The 26,367-nt window shown below is 41.4% G+C and overlaps 1 long non-coding RNA gene across 2 annotated transcripts; it reads right to left on the bottom strand.

Moving 5' to 3' along the window:
• Positions 1–459: 459 nt before the first annotated feature.
• Positions 460–24,775, bottom strand: LOC147573484 (uncharacterized). Of its 2 annotated transcripts, XR_015244531.1 has the most exons (5): positions 24,691–24,775; positions 21,227–21,383; positions 19,382–19,515; positions 7,734–7,806; positions 460–825 (listed from the first exon to the last, which is right to left on the bottom strand). It is a non-coding gene; the product is annotated as an uncharacterized LOC147573484 (long non-coding RNA). The 2 variants fall into 2 exon arrangements; XR_015244530.1 differs by lacking the exon at positions 7,734–7,806.
• Between the last annotated feature and the right edge of the window lie 1,592 nt (positions 24,776–26,367).

Raw genomic sequence — 26,367 nt, 5'->3', positions numbered from 1 at the left:
CTGTGGCTTTTGACAGCCTCTCCACTGTTACCATGGCTTTAAGACCACTTTCTAAATTGTTGGCCCGCATCATGAAGCCACAGAATTCAACCAAGGAATGCAGTCATGCGTAAGGAAAAAAATACCATCTCCTTCCAGAAACTCCTCACAAGGGTAAAACTACATTTGCCCTTGTGCCTTGTTTAGAGGTGAAGCCACATACTCAATTATGCTGGCCTTCCCCTCTCTCCTTGCAGGTACTGGGTGAGGTTAGGCTGGGGTTATTGATGCAACATTCCTATTTTAAATGCAAAACAAAAGAGACATCGTTTGTCTTGAATGCAAAATAAAGCCCCAGTGCATTTTTCAGGCAGCTGATGCACAATTGGTCTAGCGTTCGTTTCTATGGCAAACACAAAACAAGCAAAAACCCTAGCAGGTTTGAGGTGGTTGCTTCTCTGTGAACACAATCAAGCAAACTCTAAGGAGGCAGTTTTTAATTTGCATTTGTGTTGAATCCTTACATTTATATAAATAGTGCTGGAAATGATTCCCTTGTGTTCTTATAATACTGTATCTGATTTCTGGAAATGGAACTTCCCCAGATCCAAAAAATTAGCAATAACTTAACATCAAACACAAAGTACTTAAAGTGCTGTTTTCAACATTTTTGCAGTTGCTGGGCTAGTAGTGATCTTTAAAGCAGCCTGTCCACAGACGTTTCACATTTGCATAGGATCAAATCATAAATATCTGCTAGAAAGCTCATGGCTCAAAGAAGCTGTACTCGGCCTTTTAATATCTGTAGCTAATTTCCTCTCCATAGTAGGGTTGTCTTTCTTTTATCTGGAAAAAAAAATAGAAAAAGAGGCATTATTGAATCATTAGAATAATTTGTCCCCAATAAGTAAAATTTTCTTTAGATGATTAGATTAATTCTATAGGAAAAAAGGAGATAATTTTTTGGGTAAGCTCTGATGTCTTATTTCTTACTCAAAGAAATGATCACTCCCTTACCCACCCACCCTCTTGATTGCACACAAAGACACACAGCAATAATTTGCTTCCTATTAAGGGACAGGTCCTTAATTTCTCTGTGTTCAGGAGCTGGTGCTTTCATTCCTAGGCTTCTCATCATTGGATGCCTGGGGCCAATTCCCCAATAATTCTGGTAGAAGAGAGGCAGGGCATGGGCTTCAGAAGACTTCCAAACATTCCTGTCCCAGCCCTTAAGGCAAGGCACCAGCTGGGAGGGTGAAATGTACTACTTTCATTTAACTCTACAAGTGTCTGCTAAGAAAGGGACTGAACCAACACTGACTCAGAGCTGTAGGACAGACAAATATGAGTGGTGACTCTCATGTATGCCAAACTCCTATGGATCAGGCTCAATATAAACTCGAGATGCCTGAAGTTATTGAGAAAATGAGGGTCCAGTTAAGAGGTGGCAGGAGAGTGAAGGGGCCAAAACTCACAATGATTTGCATTTCATTCTCGTCCCCACCTCCTAACAGCTATGGGATCCCATAAAAATGGATTAGTGTCTCTAAATTTTCTTTTCTGAAAAATGTGAATAACATCCCGTTGCTTCCATTAGAGGTAAAGTAATATTATATGAGTGTTTGGCACCCACTAAGTGCTCAGTAAATAGCAGAAAGTACAGTGAGATCTGAGGCAAGGGGGATGAAATGAGCCAGGGAGACTCTTAAAGGGTACAGATTTTAAGTGATAAGGAGTAACTGGGTTTGGCCAGGCAAAAAGGATCCCTTCTAGTGTGTGGGTAGCTAGACCAAAGGCATAAATGAGCTACTGGGAATAGCCCACATGGAAGACATTAAAGAAAATGGCCCAATACCCATCCTGAAGCTCCCTTACCACTACAAACCCAAAGCCATCATACTGGGTGGCTCAGGGAACACAGCTGGTTCTTACCACTTGTCTATTTGACATAATGACAAAAGCAAGATTGCAACAAATAAAATTTCCAGAGCATTCCAATTTGGTGTACACAAATGAATATGAATTAGCATGAGACTTGCCCAATAATAGGTGCTCAAGAAGCTCTTATTTGTAAATGAGACTGCTCTCTCCATTACTATGGATAATAATGAGTAGAATGCCTTACAAATTAAGTATAACATCCATTCACTATAATTACTCAAGATATTAGTATTTTTGCTCCCTCTATCCACTTGAGAGAGAGAAGCAGATGATACAAATGAGTTCAGAGCTAACATTTAGTCTTTTTAGAACAAATAAACTTACATAGATTGTTCAGTGCTCAATTTCCCACCTTGATTCTCGATAAATGGGAGCTAACATTCAGGATGACGACTTAAGGTCCTGCTGGATCCATCGGTATGAAAGAAAGATTCCACTACAGCCACTAGACTGTTGTTAAGGCAGGAAAGTGGACTCATATTTTCATAGAATGTTAGGGTGGGAATTGACCTTAGAGGTCATCAAATCTAATCTTCTCTTTCACAGATGGGAAAACTGAGACCTAGAGGGATGGGAAGACTTATTCAGAAAGTCAGAAAGCAGGCAAAACAGAGCTAGGACTGAAACAGGATGCCTGACCTTTTTTCACCTCATGTGTGCAAGAAAGTCCATTAGTAACAAAATCAAAACCAATTTAATAACCAAATCCAGATAGATTAGATTAGATTGACATAAAAACCAACAGATGATAGATAGATAGATAGATAGATAGATAGATAGATAGATGATAGATAGATATAGATCAATTGATCAGAATCTCCATTCCTCATGCACTTGGATAATTGAAAGTTTATCTACTTATCACCCCACTTCTGTTCATTGGGCAGTTTTATTTTTCACCTATGTCCTCATAAAACCATCCCAAGTCTTCTCTCTCTTCTGAACTGTCTGCTTCTAATAGTGACTCACAGTTTACAAAACATTTTTATTATCTTATTGAGAAGCAAACTCATTCATCCTAAACTATAAATGGCTTTCATTACTTGATAATGCATCCTGGGTAAATCCCAGAACCCTATGAGATTATAAACCCTCTTTAGGTAAGAAGTCTGCCTCCCTTCTTCTTACATCCTCCAAGGCAGAGACTCCAAAACAGTTTTATAGACTGGCTGCATCAGAATTACTTGGAGAGCCTTCCAAAAATACCTATTTCTGGGCTTCACTTATGAAAACCCTGATTCAGTAAATCTGAGGTGAACATTTCTACAAAGTTCCCCATGTGGTTCTGAGAATTAACCAGGTTTTGCAGTACCCCACACCAGGCTAATATCCAACAGGACCTCAATAAATACCTGCTAAATGACCTCTGAAGGACAGATTCAAGTCTTTTATAAAACCAACAACTTTCCAGATATATGAGAGATTTTTGGAGCAACTGTTCAGTTCTAAAGACTGCAGGGCATTCTCTTGTCATTTTCTTATTCAAAATTGTAATGGAATTAATCTCCTTTTTGGGATAATTTGTTACAGACTGTGCAGGTGGATGACTAGAAAATATTTAATCATTAATAATCCAGCAGAACTTAGCTCCAATGTGATGCAAAGGTATTAAAAATTACCTTTGGATCATTTGACAAATAATGTCAAAGAAAGAGGGAGGAAGAAGATGAAAGCCTGGGGAAGGGGGGCAGTGCCTTGCCAAGACCAAAATAAATTGCACCTACTCTATTATGACAACTGCTTTGCCTGAGAGAGTTGAAAGGAAGATAATAAATAAAGATGTTCATGGCCAGAGGCCCAGTATCTGCCTGGAAGCCAATGGCCAATGTTTAGGCACGCCTTCCCTGGTTCATGCCAAAGCTTCAAACACATTACCAATAACTGGAGCCATCAAGGTGACCCAAGCTAAGATTGATATATCCAGATGTTGGGTGTGGTCATCAATGTTAATAACTTGTACTAGCAATGAGCAGATGGCTTGAAGGGCAGAGAGAATTTCACATAAAGATAACATGATTCTTATCACTGAGTAAACCTGGGATAAGAAGATCCCAAGAAAAAAACCCAAATCCAAGTTCTAAGCCTTAAATGTGGTCAAATATTTGGGGCAGGGCAGTGATAAGGGTCTTTGGTCTATGTCTGTGGAAGAACTTGTGTTGCCCAAAAGAGATACTAGGAGATTGAACTTAGAGACAAGTTAGTATTCTACCATGCATTTGGATAAGGGCTGTCGCAACTTGACCGATGACAAAGACGACTTCTAAGATACATATTTTTTAAACATGCTGGCCTTTTCTTGTCTCTAAAATAACAATATCACAAGAAGAGATGAGCCAACTGGCGAACATCCATCAGCAAGTGGTCCCAATGAGAACTGCCTGTGCTCTGCCCCTGGACAATGTGACACTCTGCTCCCCAAACTGCCTGTTCAGCAAACCTTTCAACATCTGCGTGTCAGCACCTCAATACAGCAAAGTCATCCTCAGAGCAGAGAGAAGCTCAAGGAATTTGGATGAGAATGGACTTGGGAACCTTGAAGCAGTGGACTCAGAGGATTTGTATTATTTTGTATGTGTGCCCTTTCATGAACAACCAGAAATAAAGTAGTAAGAAGTTAAGAGCAATTCTTGCCATATTTATCCAATTGGATCTGTGTTAGATAACTCAGAAAAGGACCCTCAAATTTTCTGATGGCCCTGAAACTATAGAACATCAGAGTAGGCATGCTTTTTAACATCTCTACAATGTCCAAAACTAACATTTTAGACCATTCTCTCAGTTGATTAAAGGGGAGACTGAGACCAAGAAAGTTGGGTGGCTAGGTGAATAGAGACAAAGTTCATTTGCGAATCTCTTTTGTAAAATGCTGTGTGCTTTTTCACATATATCATGAAAGAAAAATGTAGGATGGATGGATGGATGCATGCATGCATGCATGCATGGACAGATGGACGGGTGGAAGGTAGGATGGATGGATGAATGGATGGATGGATGGATGGATGGACAGATGGGTGGATCCCCGGCATTACTGCATGAAAAAAAGTGAAACACTTGCAGAAATGTAAATCCAACATGAGAGCTTGAATCAGCAGTTTCTTCCTTCAATCACTCCTTTATCTCCTTCAATTGCCTTAATTCTCCCATAATTAAGACAATTAAATTCAAAAGAGACCTCTAAACCCAGTTTTAAAGTTCTCTTTAATACATATCCTCAGTGCTTTACTGGGCTTATGCAGTCTCATAACTTCCTAAATGTTGACAACCCCCAAATTTGTATCTCCAGACTGGACCTCTATCCTGAACTTTAGGCTTATCTATAAAACTGCCTCTGCAACATCTCCCCTTGTATGTATAAAAGATATTCCAAACTGTATGTCCTGACTAGACTCCTAATCTCTTGTTCCCCATGCTTGGTGCTCCCATATCCCCATCCAGCCAATCAGCAAATTTTGTTGATTGTACTTCAACAAAACAACAAGATCTTATACTTCTTGCCACTCACACTGGTTCAAAACCTTTTTTTATTTTTATTTTTTTACATCTCTTTATTTTTGAGAAACGGAGTGAGACAAAGCATGAGTGGGGGAGGGGCAGAGAGAGAAGGAGACAGAATCTGAAGCAGGCTCCAGGCTCTGAGCAAGCAGTCAGCACAGAGCCCAATGCGGGGCTCAAACCCACAAACTGTGAGATCATGACCTGAGCCGAAGTTGGGCGTTCAACCGACTGAGCCACCCAGGTGCCCTTCACTGGTTCAAATTCTGGTCCATCCCACCATGATCCCTCCATTCTCCCTGATTCTAGCTTGCTCCACTTTGAGAAATTTTTGACAGAGCATCAGAGAAATCTTGTCAATAGGTAAGGTAGATCATGTCACTCTTCTGCTCCAAACCTTCTGAGAGCTCCCCATCTCACTCAGCATGAAAGCTAAATTTCTTCAAATGAACCACAAAGCCCCACATGATTCAGCCACTCATATCTCTGAACTCTACCACTGCTCTCTCCACTCCAGCCACACATGGCTCCTAACTCCCCAAACCCTGAAGCCTGCTCCAATCACATAACTGTGCTCTTTCCCCTCTCTGCCTGAATTCTCTTCCCTTAGATTTCTACCTGGCTCATCTCATCTCCTGCGTGTCTTTATTCAAATGTCACCTTATCAGTGAGGCCTTTTCAAGCCATAATATTTATAATTACACTGGCCATACTCAGAACTTCTTATCCCTTTCTTTACCTTATTTTCCTTTAACACATTATGACTTCACAGGAAGTCCAAGAAGTAGAAGTTAAAATAGTTCTAAAAATAGCCACTGTGACACCCTTGGTCTTCTGCTTTCTTTTCATAGGAACTACAGAAAGTTATGAGGCTTGACTCTTTCTACATTTCCCTGGAAATCGGGCACTAAATCCAGAGCAACGGGCTGAAATTAAAGATATTGATTTGCTTAAATGAAGCACATTTCCCAACACCTGGTTTAAAGGAGAAAAATCTCTTTCTATGCTGTCAAGACACTCTACATTTTGCAGCCTTGAAACAAATGCCAGGAGAATGTCGTTCTTCTTTTCCCATGTTCCCTCTATAATTTTTATTGTATTTTAATTTACCCTTTGTTATCTAACAGCATCAGAAAAATAAAATTCAAATAAAAATACCACCATGACTTGAGATGAGGCAAAGAAGTCTCTCTTTCCCTCTCTCCCCCACCCAGACACACACACACACACACACACACACACACACACACACACACACACCTCACATAACCTTCTTCACAAGTTTATTTATCTGTTTTTTTCTGACTCCAAGACACCAGCAATGTGTTTTGGGGAGTGTGGGCAAATGCGGAGATTCTGCCTGGAGACTGGGAATTTGATATTTGCCTTCTCCCAGATCCACCCATTCAAGGTCCCCTTTTGGTTACTTATTGCTGAAATGACTCTGCAATCACACAGTCATAATTGCTGTAAACAAACTGGCTGATCAATCACTTGTGTTTTGTCCTTATCATCTGGGCTCCTTTTTTTTCCGTTTTCCATACTCACCATTTTTCAATTCATTAAAAAGCATAATGATTCATGAATACCTGTCTTACAAAGTGTTCGTCTTACAGACCTGGTTCGACTGGCCAGACCTTTTTTTCTCCTGCTACCTATACACTTAACCATGTATCTCCTCAAGTGCTAACTGCTTTCTGGGATGGTAATTATTATAACAATCTCTCATTTGTTGAGATGTCAGGATGTCCTACAGTGGAAGCTTCCTAACTTATCTCCTTATTTCCAAACTTGCCTCTTTAGGCCAACTGAAATGCCTTTTAGAAATTAAACCAGAGGTTGTCTCTACTGCTACTAAAAGCCCTGGAGTGAATTCCAACTGACATTAAAGCTAACTTCAAATTCCATGGCCCGTTCCTTTAGGTCCTGCATGATCTGTTCACTGCCTGTTTCTCAACCTCATAGTCCTCCTCTTTCTCTCTCATTTATTGCTCCCCCGCCACTCTGGCCTTCTTTCTGTTCTTCTGCTCACCAAGCTTATTCCTGCCTCTGATCTTTGCACATTTTATCACCTTTGCCTGAAAGGCTATTCCCCAAGATGCCTGCATGATTGACTCCAGCAAGTAATTCAGGTCCCATATCATCTCTTCAGAGGCCTTCCCTGACCACCTCCACTCCTCCACTCCTAGGGGTTCCCTCTACTATCGTACTTTTTGTAGAATTGGTCACAAGCAAGAATTCTCTTCTTTGTTGACTTGCTTACTTATTCATTATCTGACTTCTCAATGAGAATCTATGTTCCACTAAAGCAAGGACTTTACCTGCCTTGTTTCTTGTTGCATTCCTAGGGCTATAACAGTTCCTGGCACGGAGTAAGAAGCTCAATAAAAATTTCTGGAATAAAAGAATAAATACATGATCTCACTTCATCTTCACAAAATACAGACAATACAATGGAGGCTTACCAAAGTTAAATTATGTTCCCAAGTCTAGTGTCAGAAGTAGTAACTGAACCTGGGTTTCCAAAGCCATGGTCATTAGGTGAGGACTCTGGGGCTTCATCCCTCTCTTTCTTCAGATGTCTAAGAGATGCCCAAGTCCTGAGCCATCTCAGCCAGACCCAGAACCATAGAATTAATTATTTGGATAGATTGAGAAAACACTAATATCAATCTTCATTCAGTACCTACACCCTTTCCCAAGCAAAGTGCTGTGTTATAAAATCACAAGCTCTCAAAGCAGACAGACCTACGTTTGAGTCCCAGTTGAGTGGCCTTTGATAGTGTCCTTCACTCCAGACCTCAATTCCCTTATTCTTGTTCTCTAAGTGGGAACATGCCTTCTAGGGTTGCTTTTGGGATTATATGAGATAAGATACAGAAAGTGCTTAGTACTAGGCCAGGAACATGTAATGTTCAATAAAAAATTATCTATTTTTAATGTTGTTGTTAGGACTGAAAAAAAATGTGATATAAGAGCTAAGATAATTGATTCTAGTGTCTTGCAGATCTGGATTCAAATCCTACAACTCTATGACTTTGGGCAAACTTTGGGACTTCTCTGTGCTTTGATTTCTTTATTTGAATATAGGAGATAATAATAGCACCTGATTTATTGGTTTTTATGAGGAATAAAAGAGAGCATAACCCAAATCTCTGTCCACATAGTAAGTGAAAAAAACCTAGAAGCTATTGCTATTATCATCATCACCATCCATCAAGTAAAATAGTGGGGCTTTGTGGGGGATAAGGAAGGAATCTCTCTGCCTCTTCCAAGACTTGTATCTGTGATCCTGGAATTTCTCCAGACTAGCCAATCTCCCTGCCACCTCTCAGGGCTGAGACAATATACACTAGAATCCTCCATTATGCGCTCCCCCCTGCCCCCTTCAGAGGCCAAAGGCAGCCTAAAATCTCGATCTCTCCTTGAAACCACACCACACAAAGCCAGATGTGCACACACGCGCACACACATACACACACACACACACACACACACACACACACACACACACACACCTGCACTCAGAATCCTGCTTAGCTTTCAGAGGAAAGAAAAAGGTGGTTGCTGTTGATCTTGTCAAATTGCAGCCATCCACATCACAGCTCCCACATACTCCCCCAGGCCCCTGCCTGCAGAAAACACACTCCAGTTCATTTTTTCTTCCTCGCTACCAGTTGGACAGACTTTGTGGACCCTTTTAAGACATTTTGGGGTATTGTTTCCCAGCATCTGTGGGCAGCATTACTACTTCCACCCCCTCAGGACTACTTAACAACATCAGCAAAGCAATTAAGCCTGGTTTTCAGGAAAATGCCAGCGGCTCTGCAGTGTCTGGATGGGAGTCTCAGCCCAATTATTTCCAGCTAGTTGTGAACTGCGGAAAAGTGGACTTTACTTCATTAGAATCTCAGCTCCCACTGATTAAAAGTCGGCTGTGTTAGAGACAGTAAGGAAAAATGAAACAATTAAACTTGTCATCAATAAAATTGCTGTGTATTCCTCAATGCAGAGTTTTACTTCTCTCCAGAGGAGTGATTAAAATGAACTGATTGAACTATAATTTGATTGACTGGAGAGCCTCCATCCATTGCGCTGAACCTGAACTTAACACTTATTTCTCTTCTTAGCTTGGGACATAAAACCCTCCTGCAGGCCTGCCAGAGCCTGGCAGGTGCTCTGAACCCATCAGGTGGTGCTTGCCCTGCGCAGAGAGATCTGCTGAGGCATGTGGTAGGCAGAATAATGTGCCCCCAAAGATGCCTATGCCTTAACTCTGACACCTGTGAATATGTTACCTTACATGGCAAAGAGGGACTTTGCAGATGGGACTAAGGTTAAACATCTTGACAAAAGGAGATGATCCCCTTATCCAAAGGCCCAATCTAGTTATATGAATCTTTAAAAGAAGAGAACCTTCCTGATGATGTGACTACAGAAGAGTCAGAGAGAGGCAATGTTGAAGTCTTTGGAGATGGGAGACAGGGCCATGAGCTAAGGAATGTGAGTGGCCTCTAGGAGCTGGAAAAGGCCAAGGAAGTGCATTATTACAGGAGCCTCCCAAAAGGAATACAGTCCTATCAACACCTTGAATTAAGCACCGTGAGATCTTTGTCATACTTCAGCTAACCTTTAGAAGTGAAAAACAACAAATTTGTGTTGTTTTAAGCCACTGAGTTTGTGATAATTTGTTACAGCAGCGATAGGAAACAAATACAGGGATCTGGGCAAAGCTGGGCAAGAAGGGCAGGCACTGGTATGTATAGTCATAGTCCAGAGGCTGCAGAAATGAGCCAGATGCCAGAAAGGAAGCAAGTTGCATTCATGGCATGATCTGGTGTGTATATGGTGCAAGGATTTGGAAGGGGAGCAGATGGGGAGGAAATGCCTCATGCCCTGAACATGTTACATAGGACATCCAAAGCCATCTGACACACAGAGTTTGCAAGGAGATTACATTTCACTTATTTTGCAAAGATCCTGCACCGAGTTGGTGCTCAATAAATGCTGAGTGATTTAAGGTTGAATGAAAAATGTACTAAAAGAATAAATGAATGGAAAAATAAATGTGAATCAAGTAAATGCTGAGTGAGTAAAAATGCTATATCCAAGCCTGATAATCTGGGCATTTTGACATTGGGTCAGGAAACCATACATCTTACCATGCAGAACCCCATGGAAAGCAAGAAGAAGGCCCAGAATAAGGCAAAGCATAGTCCTGCTTCCCAATTGCGTTTCTGCATGCAGGTGCTTTGAGCCCATTTCCAGGACTTGTCTGAGATTTGTACCTAGATTTGGAGCCAGAATATGAATTCCAGCTGGGATTTACCACACGTCTTCATCTGCTCAGGCCACCATAACAAAATGCCACAGATGGGGTGGCTTAAACAATAGAGATTTATTTTTCACAGTTCTGGACGATGGAAAGTCCAAGATCAAAGTGCAGCCTGATTTATTTCGTGGTGAGGTCTCTCTTCCTGGCTTGCAGATGGCTGACTCCTTTCTCTGTCCTCACATGACCTTTCTTCAATACTGTGTTCAGATTGGGAGAGAGAGAGAAAGAGAGAGCACTTGCTTCCTTCCTCTTCTTGTAAAACCACTAATCCCGAGGTACCTGGGTGGCTCAGTTTGTTGAACATCCAACTTCAGCGCAGGTCATGATCTCACCGTTTGTGAGTTTGAGCCCCACATTGGGCTCTGCGCTGACAGCTCAGAGCCTGGAGCCTGCTTTGGATTCTGTCTTCTTCTCTCTCTGCTCCTCCCCACTTGTGCTCTGTCTCTCAAAAATAAATGTAAAAAATTTTTTAAAAAACCACTAATCCCATAATGAGGACCCCACCCTCATGATCTAACCTAAATGTTACCACCCAAAGCCCTGTCTCCCAATGCCATCACTTGGGGGGTTAGGACTTCAACATATGAATTTGGGCATGGGGGACACAAACATTCAGTCTCTAACACCAGAACAGTTATGTGACCTTCAGTGACTTACTTAACCTTAGTGATCTCCATGATCTCATCTGCAAGTCAGAGTCTAGGAAACAAGTGACAGAGAGCACTCACAGAGTACCTATCATATCTCAGGCTCTTTGCTAAGTGCTCTCTGGGCATTAAACATCTTACCACTCCCACTAATCCTGTACATTCTGACAGCATATTATAATTTTATTATAGAAATAAGGAAATGTATGACACCTAGAAAGAGGGAGTAACTCATTCATGATCACAGTGGTAAGGCCACAATTTGGACCCTAGTCTATTGGAAACCAGAACTGGGAATCTTAACCCAACATAAAGGAATATTATGATTGAGGCTGATATGATTGCTCGAAAACTCTTCAGTCCTAGAAACACTTTGCAGAGCTAGGCAAAGGCAGTTAAGGCCATGTAAATCCTCTCTCTTAATAATAATTCAAAGGAAGCTCTAAAATACCTACAGTTGAATAACCAAAGTGTGTGTGTGTGTGTGTGCGCGCGCGCGCACGCACGCGCACGTGTGTGGTTTTGCCTGTGTATATTTGCCGACATTGTGCATAAACTGTCATTATGCAATAGAAATGTTCCACACAGAACAAAGCACTGTACAAGGCCTGCCATTCATGTGGCGGCCCCTAACAATTGATGCTTGCTGTCATTTTCCACTGGAAAAGAAATGCGATTTCTGTATGTCAGGTGACAGTCTTTAAAAGGCCTCCAATGATTCATATTTCAATGTGTATTTAATCCACCCTGGCAAACAGCCTATGTGAGCCTCTCCACTGCCTTCTTCCTAGCAACCAAGGCCTTTTGTCACAACTACTTCAAATGGGCTTGCAGTTGCTTTGCGTGTAGGGCTCAGATTCCTGACACCAGGGCCCGCCTCTCCTCTCCAGCTCACAGCATTGAAAGAAAGATGGATCAATGTGGCCTGTACCTTGAGAATGAGTTCAGTGTCAAAGGTTCACGTCCATCTTGTTTATGAGTCTTCTAGCACAAGCCAGTGCATCATGTTGCTCAGGAATAAGAGGCTTATGTGAGGCTAGCTTGTAACTAGAGCTATGCCAAGACTGTTCTATTCCATGACTCTGAGGCTGTGTCCCTCACTCCGGCCTTTGTGAAAGCCTCCAGGGGGCCACCCAACTAGCTCCCATGATGGAAGGAAAACAGGCATGGGAGAGGGGAGAAGTAATTGTGCTTCTTGAGCAGTGTCTGACTCTACAGATAGATCTTCATTTTTACAAAATATATTTCAGAGAAAGAGAGTGTGTGTGTGTGTGTGAGCGGGGGAAGGGCAAAGGCAGAGGTAGAGAGAGAATCCCAAGCAGGCTCCATGCTCAGCATGAAGCCCAACTCAGAGCCTGGATCATGACCTGAACCAAAATCAAGAGTCAGACACTCAGCTGACTGAGCCATCCAGGCACCCCACTGCAGATAGATCTTCTTTCCCCACTTTATAGATTACATCTTTCCCAGGCTTTCAGAAAGCATCTGTATGCCCATGACTCTCAAGTTTAGTCTCCAATCAAAGTGTCTTCATCAAAGTCTAGACCCAAAGAGCCAACAACAAATTGCCATCTCAGCCTACATACCATATAAACATCCCAGACTCAAAATGTCCAACTGTTTGATCTCCCACACACATATTCACACATGTTCTTATCTCATTTTTACTCACTTCAATAAATGACACCATTGTTTCTCCAGGGAATCATCACTGAAACTTCTATCTTTCCCTGACATCCAACCCATTGGCAACTCTGGTTTACTCTACTTCCCAAATATTCCTCAACTCTACCTACTTCCCTCCACCCTCACTTCTATTGTCAGCTCTTAAATACCATGAAATCCTCTTAATTGGTCTCACCATGGCTACTCTTGGCCTTCCACCAAATTAGTTACTTCACTATGTTAAGAATGATCTTTTTTAAACCAAAAATTGGATCACATCATTCTTCTGATTTAAGTACTTCTGTGACTTCCCTTTATCTGTAATATAAAACCTAAAGTCCTTTACTTGGATTACAATGCCCAACATGAACTATCCCCTCCCTCCCTCTGCAATTTTATCTAATGACCGTCCTCCCCTCATTTATTATGGTCTCATCAACCTGGATTCCTCTTGGCTCTGCAAATATGCAAGCTTTTTATTATCTCCTGGCCATAATACATGTTGTTCTATCTGCCTGGAAAGCTCTTACCTCTGCTTTTCCCATGTTGTCTCCTTTTATCCCATTAAGAAACTCAGCTTTGGTGTGCCTGGGTGGCTCAGTCAGTTGAGTATCTGACTTTGGCTCAGGTCATAATCTCACAGTCCATGAATTCGAGCCCCACGTCAGGGTCTGTGCTGACAGCTAGGAGCCTGGAGCCTGCTTCAGATTCTGTGTCTCCCTCTCTCTCTCTCTCTCTCTGCCCCTCCCCCACTCATTCTCTCTCTCTCTCTCTCTCTCTCTCTCTCTCTCTCTGTCAAACGTAAAATAAAAGCATTAAAAATTTTTAAAAAGAAAGAAACCCAGCCTTATTACACTATCTTCATAGTTTATTCACCTTCTCCATCCCCGCCATACTCTATCATTTCACATGATTCACCTTTATAGACTTATAACAATTCATTTTTATCCATTATTTTCCTATCTTTTATTGTCTATTTCCTCCTCTAACTTGGAAACTCCAGGTGGATTTGTTCCATGCCTGGAATAGAGTCAATGCTCAGTAACTACTTAACTAATTAAGAGCTACATAGATGAATGATTGGCTTGCCCAAAATTCCACAGCTAACAGGTGACAGGACCAGGATTCAAACCCACATCTGCCCCTCTCCATAACCTGTACTCTTGAGTCATGATTTTTGGCCTCAGAGCTAGTCATTGGGAAATTCATGTGTCTGCCTTCCAGCCCATTATGCCAGGAGTCCAGCATTCATATGCTGCCATTCCCACCGAAGGTTTTGGTAGAAGATAATCCTCTCACAGAGAAGTCAGAGGTGGAATTCCAGATATCCAAAGGAAGGAGAGGCCCATGTACCATCCAGGGAAGCTTTCTGGTCTACCTATGTTTTAAGTTGTGATCATCTAGGACACATACTCTGCCTATGTAATTGGCATAAGAAAGGACAACCGACTGCTCCCCAAAAACTCATCTATGGGTCCCCAGAGACTGAGTTCTGAGTAGATGGGGCCATGAAGACATTCAGAAACTTTTCAGTGGCTAAGGAGCTTATTACAAATATTTTATGTATCCCAGACAAATGCCTTAGGCCCACCTGAGTTCCATGCAGCTGTGGGGGCATCTCTGAGCACACAGCCAGCATCCTATCTCAACTGTGTCTCAGAAAATCTCTATTTCTTTATATCCTCAAATATTATCTAAATTCATGAAGATCCCTCAGCGACTGACATGTGTAGCCCCGAAGTATATGCTAGATAATAACTCCAAAGGACATCCTCAACCTATGCGGCATGAGAGTCTGGACAAATGCCTCAGCTTCCCATTTGTCAGAGTGACAATTCTGCAGTGCATGCTGCACCATTCCTCAGAGAGTCCCCAAGTGAAATTGAATCCCCATTACCCACTGTGGTAAGTCACTCAGTAATACATCTTCTACCGGCTTTTCTTCTCTCTCTTCCTGCTTTCTCACTCTACTTACTTGGATCACCCCACAACTAAACTACTTACACACAACTCTGTGCCTCAGGCTCTTCTTTCAGGGAAACCAACTTTAAGAAGGGCTAAGTCCTACTTTAGTGTTCACCACTCAAGGAACTACAAGCTGAAAAGAAAAAAAGCCAAGTATTGGCTCTGAGTAGTGCCCCCAAAATGAAAAGTTTGGAAGCAGAGACCACTGCAATGTGAAGAAACCTTCCCAACTGAGTCAGTCCTTGGCCTTTTGACCATCAGTAACCTTGAACTTCTGAGGTCATCTTGCTCCACTCTAAAACTTTTCATAGCTTCCTGCCCCTTTTACCCAACACCTAAACCTCTTAATATTCCTCCAACTTATTGCTATAGGCTCACTGTTCTGCTTACAATGGTTGCTTCAAACCTCTGCACTCCCTATGTTCTAGTGGAACACCAGACTTCCCCACCTTGGATACTTTGTTTCTTATACCTCCATCTACCCTGTTCAAGAAGCCATCCACATAGGACCAGCTTATGTCATTCAGCTTGTGTCATCACACTGGGCCCCACATTTAGAAGGGCCCCTGTGCTTGAGTTAATGTTCTGCTCTTGTCATCTTAAAATTCTTAATTATCTTTTGAACAAGGAGATCTGCATTTCACTTTGCGCTGGGCCCTGAAAATGGTGTGGCTGGTCCTTTCTCCAGAGCATGCAGGCATGAGATTTGACTTTTGATTTACCATACAGGATTGTCAAGGAATTATCATGTCTCATATTAGGACAGAATCTCTTTCTCCTCTCTCGCCTCTCAGACCAAAATATTTTTAAAGCCAAAAGTGGATTATTTGAGAGAAGGAGAATATTGTTTCAAGGCTGCCTCTGCCCATTTTCTTAGTAAATTTGGGACCAAGAGCAGAGTTAATCTGAACATCCTCAGGGGTGCCAAATATTCCCAGGTGCCCAATAAATATTGTCAAGAGGTAGAGGCTATATCTGTGAGTTTTAAGGAAGGGGAATTCCGAGGGTGCTCTCTCATATCTCCTTTGTTGAGTCTCAACATCTTATTTCAGTATTTTGCAGGTCTTTAAATACCCATGGTTTATTTATGAACTGAGCGTTATTAACTGTTTGAAACTTCATTAAGTCCTTCCCTGGGGATAGTCTCAGCTGAGGTCCTTTTAGATGATCCCTCCCCAAATATCTGTCTAGTTTAGATTTAATAGAACAGTTTATTGTATGTTGATAAAATAATAATGAATTAATAAAGCTTTCACTGAGACTTAGGTAACAGATACATAATCTATCGTTGTTAAAGCACCATGCAAATGTTTTTAATAATCAGCATTTAATATGCAGCAACCCAGACGTAAATCCAGCCTCAACACACATTTGGAAAGTCATTTTAAGCAGCTCATGAGTTTCTTGGAGAGGGGAAAATCCTCTCCAATTAAAGCCAATTGTACAGTGGGATATCTGGTATCCTTGAGTCCCTTATAAGGACCCTGGGCCCTTAGTTCAGGAGAAGCAGAGAACCCACCACTGGGAGATTCCCCCAGCTTCCTCTCCCCAAGAGATTGGGATTTGTAGATTCTTGACACTTCTGCCATGAATTTTGAGATGCTCCACCCAGAAAATGAATCAAGGATACTATAACCAGGTGATTTGGACACCCATGTTTATATAAAACATTACAAGGATAGCTACTAAACAGCCTCACAGTGGCAGGTGGGAACTGCCACAATAATCATATATAATAGTTATATCCTGTATACAATAGAAATCTTATCTGCTGTTTATGTTCTCTCTATCAGACTTGCCCTCTGGCTTGACTTTTCCAGACAGGAGTCCTGTACCAATATTTAGACCAAATATCACAATAAAAGTTATTCTTTATCCTCTTTTCCTGTATCTTATTCTTGAAAGAATGTTGATGCTTGGGTGACTGACACTGGTTATCACCTTGAATTTGTGCAAAAGGTCACATTTCAGGTTGAGATTTTTATGATCTTAGAGAAGTACCCAGGAGAGGTGTAAGCAAATTGTCATGGAAGTGTCCCATTTCAACACCTTGAGAAACCCAGCTTATTCACCTATAGTGAGTGGAGATAGAGACCTATATTATAACCAGACCATCTCCATCACTGACTAATCTCAGTGCCTGCAGCACCACCATCACCACATTTCCTTGGGATTAACTGTAAACCCTGAATTTGGTAAAGTGAAAGAAGTGTTGGGCTTAAAACTAGAATAATTGAATTCAAGGCCAAGACATAATCTTGCTAGCTGTTGTTCCCTTAGGTAGGTTCCTTCTCTGAGCCTAAGAAAGGACATTGGATTTCATGAACTTGAAATGCACTTTCAGCACATTTCAGTGCATTCTGTCTGGGGGAAGTAAGACATTTAATTTCATTAGTAGCCATAATCACCTTAGCACTGATTAGTTTGCTCAATATGGAAACACCTTGAAAAGCAGAGAGCAGGTCAGTGAGAGTGTGACTGCCAAGACAGGCAATCTTGCTGAAGTCAAGCAATTGGGGAATGAGGTGGCTCTAGGAGAACAGGTTCTAGCATGGCATTTCAGTGAGAAGCTCTGGCTATTGAAGCATAAGGTATGGACATTTCAAAGCAAAGAGAAGAATGAAGAAGGAAGGGAAGAACTGCAAACAAATAAAAACTTCACTATGTTGTCCTTTTGGCCAGGAATGGTCTCTGGTCACTGGTAACAAGTAATCTCAGCTCTGTGTTCATCCCAGAACTTGGTGCATAAAAGCCATCCTGTACATTTGGAGCCATATTGCCTTGACATCCAATCCTGATGAGTTTCTCAAACTCACTGTGCTTTCATGTCTTCATCTGGAAATTGGGACCAATAGCCCTCATAGAGCCATCATGAGTCAAATGAGTCCATATATGTAAAATTTGGCTCAGTGAGGTTTGCTGTTATTTTCCCTCTGCCCCTGTGTTTCTATTTCATGGTGAGTGAGGATGGGAGATGCAGAGAGAGGAAACTTTATTCCCCTGTCCGGTGGATAATAGCCCCCTTAGTTCTTACCATACTTTCTTAGAGATCCTGTCATCTCTTAGACTGTCAGGCCAAGAATAGTGCCTCAGACAATGGCCTTGGGCAACATAAAAAGGATTTACAGCCCAGCTGGCAACTCAGGCTGCTGCCTCCTCTAGGGGGATTTTGTCCTTAGAGGCTCTAAAATTCCAGGGAAGAAATTACAGTGTCATCTCTTAGCTTTGCCCCCAAGCACCTGTCTAACACTCTAGCATTTTCAGATGTATACATACACAGATGCACCTGTACACACAGGTTTGTGTAAGTACACATATACATGTTCATAGACATAAGCACCTATACACATACAGAAATCTTCAGAGAGAAATATACATATAAACATGCACATATATACACTCACACAGAATAATATATGTATGTACACATAGAGACATGTACTGATGTAAATACACCCACAAGAGGAAAAATATTGATATATGTATCTATACTCGTACAATGTCACTTGGCACATGGTTATACTGTCACAAAGAGTATATCCATGAACTGGACCACATGTCCAGCAACTTTAAGGAAAAGAGAACCTAGGAAACCATGCCTTCAGCCCTCAGTTCTAGTTCAGTCAACACTACATAGACCCAACTTTGTAGGTGTGCTAGGGACTCAGAGTGGAGGACGGAGGCAGGTCAGAGGAGACTGTCCCACAGGCTCTAGGAAGGTCCAGCTTTCAGAAATTTTCCAGCCCTGAGAACCCATGGAAGTGAACACCAGGCTCTCCTGGTCAGAAAGTAAGCAAGAGCACTCTGTTTCTTAGACCTGTGGGCCCCAACCCCAGATTTCCCACCAGCTATGAAAAGGAATTTCTGAAGAGCTCCTGGCCAACCTAAAGTAGAACCAGCTAAGAGTAACTTCAGCCTGATCAGATTCGCTGGAAGAAAAGGAAACCTAGATGGGCATTAGCCAGAGTTCACCAGAGTTCACCAGAGTCAGGGGCAGGGGTGAAAGATGACTAGGGAGAGTCATGATGCTATGGAATCTCCAGCATAGCCTCTACTGCTCCTTTGAGGAGGTTCTGCCTAGAGCATTTCTGCCACATTTCTTCATGAGGTTTTGTTGATTCTAAAACACTCGTGGCTTCCTGTTCTGTTCCCACATGCCTTCTTTCTGCCCCTCACTTACAGGTTACAGACCCGTGACCACCATCCTCACAGGACACCTATGGCCTACTTCAAGATGGCAATTCCCACCTGCTCATGAAGGCCCCAGAGTCACCATCAAGACAAATAAAAGGTTTCAGGTCATGCAGAAAATGACCACTGGAAAACTCAGTCTAAAATAATCTACTTTGCGTGTTACCTGGAGGTACAAAATAGAATGCATCCCATCACAATTCCCCAGAATGACTCAAAGAACATTCTCAGCTCTCAAGAATTCCTCAAGTTGGCTGCCATCATAAAAATCATTTATGGGAGGCTTCCATTCAAATGTACCTGGAATGAATAGTATATTTACTTTTAGGAGCTGTTACCATAAGGAGAGCTCATAGAACAGTTAAATTTTAATAGATAACACTCTAAAATATTAGGTACTCCCTTGGACTTCTCACTTAACTGGGCTACCCAAAATAAGCCGGTTCAAATTCCTCACCTGTCCAACTGCAGACGGAACTGTTCAGGTAGAAGCAAATGAAGCAAATGTTCACAAGCAAATGAAGAGCTTGTGGCAGGATTCATGTACCATGAAAAGTCTGGTCTGAATGGCCATGTTGTCCTAACGAACTCTGTGAGTTTATGAATCCATGACATGATGGAAAAGATACAGGACTTTGGAATAAGGTTTACCTCATGAATTGGGGAGCCAAATAGGGAGTTCGTATTTGAATTGTAAATCCTAGTGCCTAATCTGGAGCCAGGTTTCTACTTGGAGAGGGCTATAAGCCTAGATGATTGATTGACCCTCCAAGTTTTATCATGTCCCATAAGTCCTCATGACCAGTCCCTGCTTTTTTTTTTCTTTTTTTGGCTTGTGTTCATATGTTCCCTACATTCTCATGTGAAGTGACTTAGGGTCTGAGAATATGCCCACTTCTGTGGCTCCGCACTTGCCATTCCCTAAGCAAGTGCTCTAATCCTCCACTCCTCACCTTTTGGACTCCTACACATACTTCAAGTCTCAGTCCAAGAGGTATCCTCTCTGAGTAGCCTTTTTTGACCCACCTTTCCTGGAGGCTGTGTCCTTCTATGAGCTCCTTGAGCACAATGTCAGAATTTTTGCTTTCTTCTAAATTTCTCCAACTAGACTACATGAACTTTTTAGGAAGATAGCAAGCATTTATCTTATTGCTGTTATCTTTAGCAGTATCCTGGAGTCTGGTATGTAACAGATGTTTCAATAGCATTAGCTGCATACCTGTATGAATTCAGTGGATACGAGGCAGCTAATGTAGTGGTTAAGAGCCAGGCTTTGAGCTAGACTGCCTGGGTTTGTATCCTTGTTCTGCCACTTACTAATAGTTGGACTCTGATAAATTCCCTTATCCTTTCTGTATCTCAGCTTCTTCATCTGCAAAATGGGTATTATTATAATCATAGGGTTATTATGAGGATTAAGTGAGCTACTATGCATAAAATGTTTAAATAGTGGCCAGTACATAGTAAGCACTCAGTGCATGTTTGCTGTTATTATTACATCAAATAAGTACAAAAGCATTCCCATCTGGGCATTATCAGTGATTCTGAAAACTTTTCAATGGTCAATGCCAGAAGAGAAGAGGGCAAGAAATGGCTCTACTTACCCTTTGGCTCCTATAACCATCTCTTCTCTGGAGCCCAAACATCCTCTGTTTAGTCTGAGTGGACTTTATTTACAAGGGCCTAGTTAATCAAGTCCATCTGTAATGTAAATGTGCTTCTCATTATGCTAATGCAAGCACTAGACATGCAAATCCATAAGCATTTGCATGCCTAATGCAACAGTTCTTGTCCACCCTGTTCTGTTGCTATTTACTATCTAGTTTTTATGACTTATGGATTTCCAACCCTTTAAATTTATATCAGCGCCGTGACATATCTGCAAGCAGCGACAGTTTTATGAGCACTAAAAAAGCTGCAACACACCACCACTAAATACTAATGACATAAATGCTAGCTGTAATGGCCCCTATTTTTATTACAATACCAAACCTCAATATATTGCAATTACCTCTGCACTCAAACCAGACCAAGCCACACTGTACAGGAGCCAGACCAGTGGAGAAGATGTGACCCACAGTAGAGTTTCCGGGTCAAGCCAGTCTATAGCTCTGAGGAGCTGAAGTCAGCAATTATGGTAGGAATTTCATCTTGAGAATCCACTGGGCCTGGAAGTCAGAGATCTCCATTAGAGACAATGCACTTAGATGCTGAAATAGGCCTTAAAACTCTCAGGTATTGTTCAGAGATGGCTCATATGTTTTAGCCCTGCCACTCTCTGCCCTCCCCATGAAAATGAAGAATAAAACCAAGGAAAGGTGTCACAACTACAGGTCCCCGCTCCCAAATGTGTCCCTAACCTGCTATGTGACCCTGAGCAAGTCCCTTCCCTCTCTAGGCTTTAGACTCTTCATCTGAAGAAGAGAAACTAAATATCGCTAAGAGTGTTTCCATGTCCAATATTCTGGGACTGGTTCTATAGAAAATTCAAGCCCAAGATGTAGCCATTAATTTTCTCCAGAATGAAAATATATCTACCAAGACATTTTTATGCCTGGTTTTATAAGTTCTGATTTTGCACCTTAAAATAATAACACCTTGAATTTATTTTATGGCATTTTCCATCTAAAACACTTTTCTGTCTGCTATGGCATTCATTCTTGGTGTCCTGAGAGAGTTGAGCCAGACAGGATTTTTTTTTCCATTGTGAAGGTGGAGAAGTTGAGGCTGGGAAAGGGAGAAAGGGTTTCCCAAAATTTTAGAGCACATCAGGGCCAATGTCCAAATTAAAACCTATGCCTTTATTGGCGACATTTTATTCAGCTGTCTCTACCTGTCCTGTGGCTACCCCTTCCAGAATCTGTGAGTAAGAGTGGCCTTTCTTGGTATAATAAGAAGGACAATGAAAAGATCTTGGACCAGCTTCTCTACAATGCTTCCAACTCCACCACTGGGGTTTTGTTCATTTGGCTCTTGATATGAGCCCCTGGGAGAGGTAGTTCTCTAAGCAGTTATCCATCACCAGCCTTTCTGTGTGGACTAATTTACAGGATCACTTTTCCCAGGGAGAAATAGTTAAGGGCAGGCTCAAGTGACAGGTGTGCATCAGTTGAGAACATGGGGGCATTTTCTGGGGGCAGGAAGCCTGGATGGGGGATATTAAATGGTCACAGGAAAACAGGAGTGGATGGTCTTGAGAGAAAAGAAGAAGATCAATGAGGACAAACTGTCCCATCGAAGGCCAGTCTCCTACTTCCATTTGCCCTGTAGGCCATGAGATGAAGTCCTGCTGGCTCAATGCAGAAAAAGATGATGCTTAACCTATTTGCTTAATAGCATTTTCAACATTAGAACTTCTCTTGATCATTATTTGACTAAGACTATTAAAATCCATTCAGAATGAAGAGAAATCACTGAGAATGGCTAAAAAGTGGTGTCATGGACTGAATTGTGTCCCCTCAAAATTCATATATCAAAGCCTTAACCCCCAAAGTGATTGTTTGGAGACAGGGCCTTTAGAGAGCTAATTAAAGCTAAATGAGGTCATAAATGTAGGGCTCTAATCCAGTACAAGTGATGTCCTTATAAGAGGAGAGATGCTAGAGATGTATGCACACAGGGAAGATCACAGGAGGGTAGAGTGAGAAGGTGATCATCTGCAAGCCAAGGAGAGAGGCTACAGGAGATACCAAACCCACCAACACTTGATCTTGGATATCCAGCCTCCAGAACTGGGAGCAAATAAAGCTCTGTTGTTAAGCCACCAGTCTATGGTGTTTTGTTATGGTTCTGGTTGACTCCCTCAAAGGAAAAGCTGTAGGAGTAAGCTTAACCTCACATTAAATGGAGATCTGTGTCTGAAGAGGCTAAGGATATAAAATGATAGGGAAAGGCAGACTCATCTTCAAGGAAATACCTCAGCTGTCTCAAAATCCCATGCAGGAATGAATAGAATCCTGGGGAAACTGCCCAGTAAACTCTGCGTAAAGAGCAAATTAACAAAGAGATGAAAAGAATCCCAACATATGATACTTCAGCAAACAACTACTCACTCCAGTACCACAAAATAGGGAACAGTCACCCTGGGTGTGAGCATGTATTTGGCAGAACTTGAATTGTGTCTCCCCTTATGAGGTCTGAAATCCTCATAAAAGATGAAAAGGTCATCTCTTTAGGTAAGGCATTATTCTCTAGTATTAATATAGTTGATTGACTGTAGATTTCTATATCACTTAAGACTTTGGTCGGCAACAAAAGTAAACCCAACCCACATGGCTTAAGCAAAAAAAAGGAAATCATGTAACCAAAAGATCCTGTAAGTGAAAAGTGTATAAACCTAAGCATTCTCAGGCACAGCTGGAAGAAAAAGCTTTAACAATATCATTAGGACAAGGTTTTCCTGTTTGCTCACATCTATCTTCCTCTATGTTAGTGTGATTGTCATGAAGCTCCTCCCTTTTGATCCCATAATGCCTGCTCATAGCTACACAATATATTTCCTTTCATATCCCATCGGCTCCAGGGGGATCACAGGAACAAATCACTATGTCCCAGGAAACTTATGACTCTGATCAGCCAGTTAAGAGTCACATGCCTGGAGGAAGTAGAGGAATCGGCTTTTCCCAAAGCACACATATTACTGCTGGAGGAAGGGGAGGGGAAAAGATACACCTTTAACTGAGAAATGAGGGCTGTTACAAAAGACAGAGTGAATGGATGGTTGGGTGGTCAAAACACAACCAATGTACATTCTGACATGACTTCCTTTTGTAGGTAAATTTCTGGTGTTAATAAGAGGAGGAAAGGTAGAGGCATTGTCCAAAGAAGACAAATCTGGATGAGCCCATGTGCTCTCTCAGTTGCATGTAACCAATCACCTTGACTATTGGAGAAATAGTCCTTCAGGGTGCATATGAAAAGTCACCTGTTGGATCTCTGGTCTTAGTTATGCCATATAATGAGCTTAGATGTCATCTTTCCCATCCTTACAACAAGAAAAACGCTAAACAAACTGAAAAGTCAATATATTTTTTGAACCCATTAGAGATTTGGGATTATAGGGCAAACCGATGTCCTGAAATGTGGAGAGACGGTTAACTACAGAAAAACACAGCCAAAATCAGCTTACTTGGAGCAGAAGCTACTGGAGTCTTAATTCAATATGACAAATAAATGCAAATTTTGGTGAATTTCTGGAGGATGAATGTGGATGAATGTGGACTAGCTTGAGAGTGAGAAAATCATGGGGGCCACAGTCTTACATTTATCCTCACACTTCCATGGGTTTTAACTCCAGAAACCCCACCAGATCCCCATGGTGAACAGCCAGGACAAATCCCTCATATTTCTGACTAAGAGAGGGGGGGAAAGTAACATTTTGAAATATGCCCAGTGCATTCTCCATAACAAAGGCTTATTCTCCAGTTAAAAGAATTTTACCAGAGCCTTATCTCAAATAGGCAGAAAGTCACTTGCCCAACAGCAGCCCCCTCTAGACTCCCTATCTCATCTAAAGAAAGGGAGAGAGAAAGAAAAGTAAGAAACTCTTGTGAAGGTCACAGCCTAGGGAAACTAAAACACTGGGATTGCATCATAAAATTATAGAATGCCGATACACAATGGAATACTACGTGGCAATGAGAAAAAATGAAATATGGCCTTTTGTAGCAATGTGGATGGAACTGGAGAGTGTGATGCTAAGTGAAATAAGCCATACAGAGAAAGACAGATACCATATGGTTTCACTCTTATGTGGATCCTGAGAAACTTAACAGGAACCCATGGGGGAGGGGAAGGAAAAAAAAAAAAAAAGAGGTTAGAGTGGGAGAGAGCCAAAGCATAAGAGACTGTTGAGAACTGAGAACAAACTGAGGGTTGATGGGGGGTGGGAGGGAGGAGAGGGTGGGTGATGGGTACTGAGGAGGGCACCTTTTGGGATGAGCACTGGGTGTTGTATGGAAACCAATTTGACAATAAATTTCATATATAAATAAAAAAATAAATAAAATAAAAAAATAAATAAATAAAATTATAGAATGCCTACACCTGCTCCACACCTTACACCACAATAACAGGTTTCTGATGTAATAATAGTGAATTTTAGCTGAAATAGATGCAAGTCCCAGATTCCACTTAAGAAGATTTTTGGAAAAACCATAGACAACAGGAAAGACAGAAACAAGGACACTAGAAGAATCTGAAGCCCATGACACTTATGCAAACATTAAACAAAAGCCAACACCTAGATAGACTGAGATAGAACTTCACACTAAAAGCCCATATACCTCAGTTCCTATTACCTAACATATCATGTCTGGCTTTCAAAAGATTACAAGACATCATGAAAGGAAAAATACAGTCTGAAGAGACAAAGCTAGCATCCGTACCAGACTCAGATGTGACACAGATTTGGGAGTCATTAGATTGGAAATTTAAAATGACTATAATTAATATGTTAAGCTCTCTAATGGAAAAAGTAAACAACATGAAAGAACAAGTGTGTAATATAAATAGTAAGATGGGAACTCTAAGAAAGAATCAAGAGGGGATGCTAGAAACCAGTAAAGAATGCCTTTGATGGCCTTATCAGTAGACTGGCCACAGATGAGGAAAAAATGAGTGAACCTGAAGATATGTCAGTAGAAACTTCCCAAACTATAATATAAAGAGGGAAAAAAAGAATGAAAAAAAAAATCCATCTAACAGAATATCCAAGAACTGTGGGACAATTTCAAAAAATATAACATACATGTAATTTGAATACTAGAAGTGCAAAAAGAGAGAATAGAGCAGAAAAATGCTTAAAGTAAAAATGGCTGAGAACTTTCCAAAATTAATGATAGGCATCAAAGTACAATCTGGCAAGCTCAGGGGCACACTAAGCATGATAAATACTCAAAAACTCTATGCCTCTGAGTATCATATTCAACCTTCAGAACACCAAACACAGAATCCTGAAAGAAACCAAAGAGGAATAAACATCTTACCTACAGAGAAGCAAGAATAAGAATTACAGTGGACTTCTCATCAGAAACCATGCAGGCAACAAAAGAGTGGAGTAAAATGTTAACTATGTTGGGGAAAAAAAATCTCACCAACTTAGAATTCTGTATCCAGTGAAATCACCCCCTAAAAGGTAGTGGAAATGAAGAC

This window comes from Puma concolor, chromosome E2 (genome assembly GCF_028749965.1).
Source record: "Puma concolor isolate L17-30 chromosome E2, mPumCon1.1.hap2, whole genome shotgun sequence".
NCBI classification, from domain to species: Eukaryota; Metazoa; Chordata; class Mammalia; order Carnivora; family Felidae; genus Puma; species Puma concolor.
This window is presented reverse-complemented; position numbering and strand designations above follow the sequence as displayed.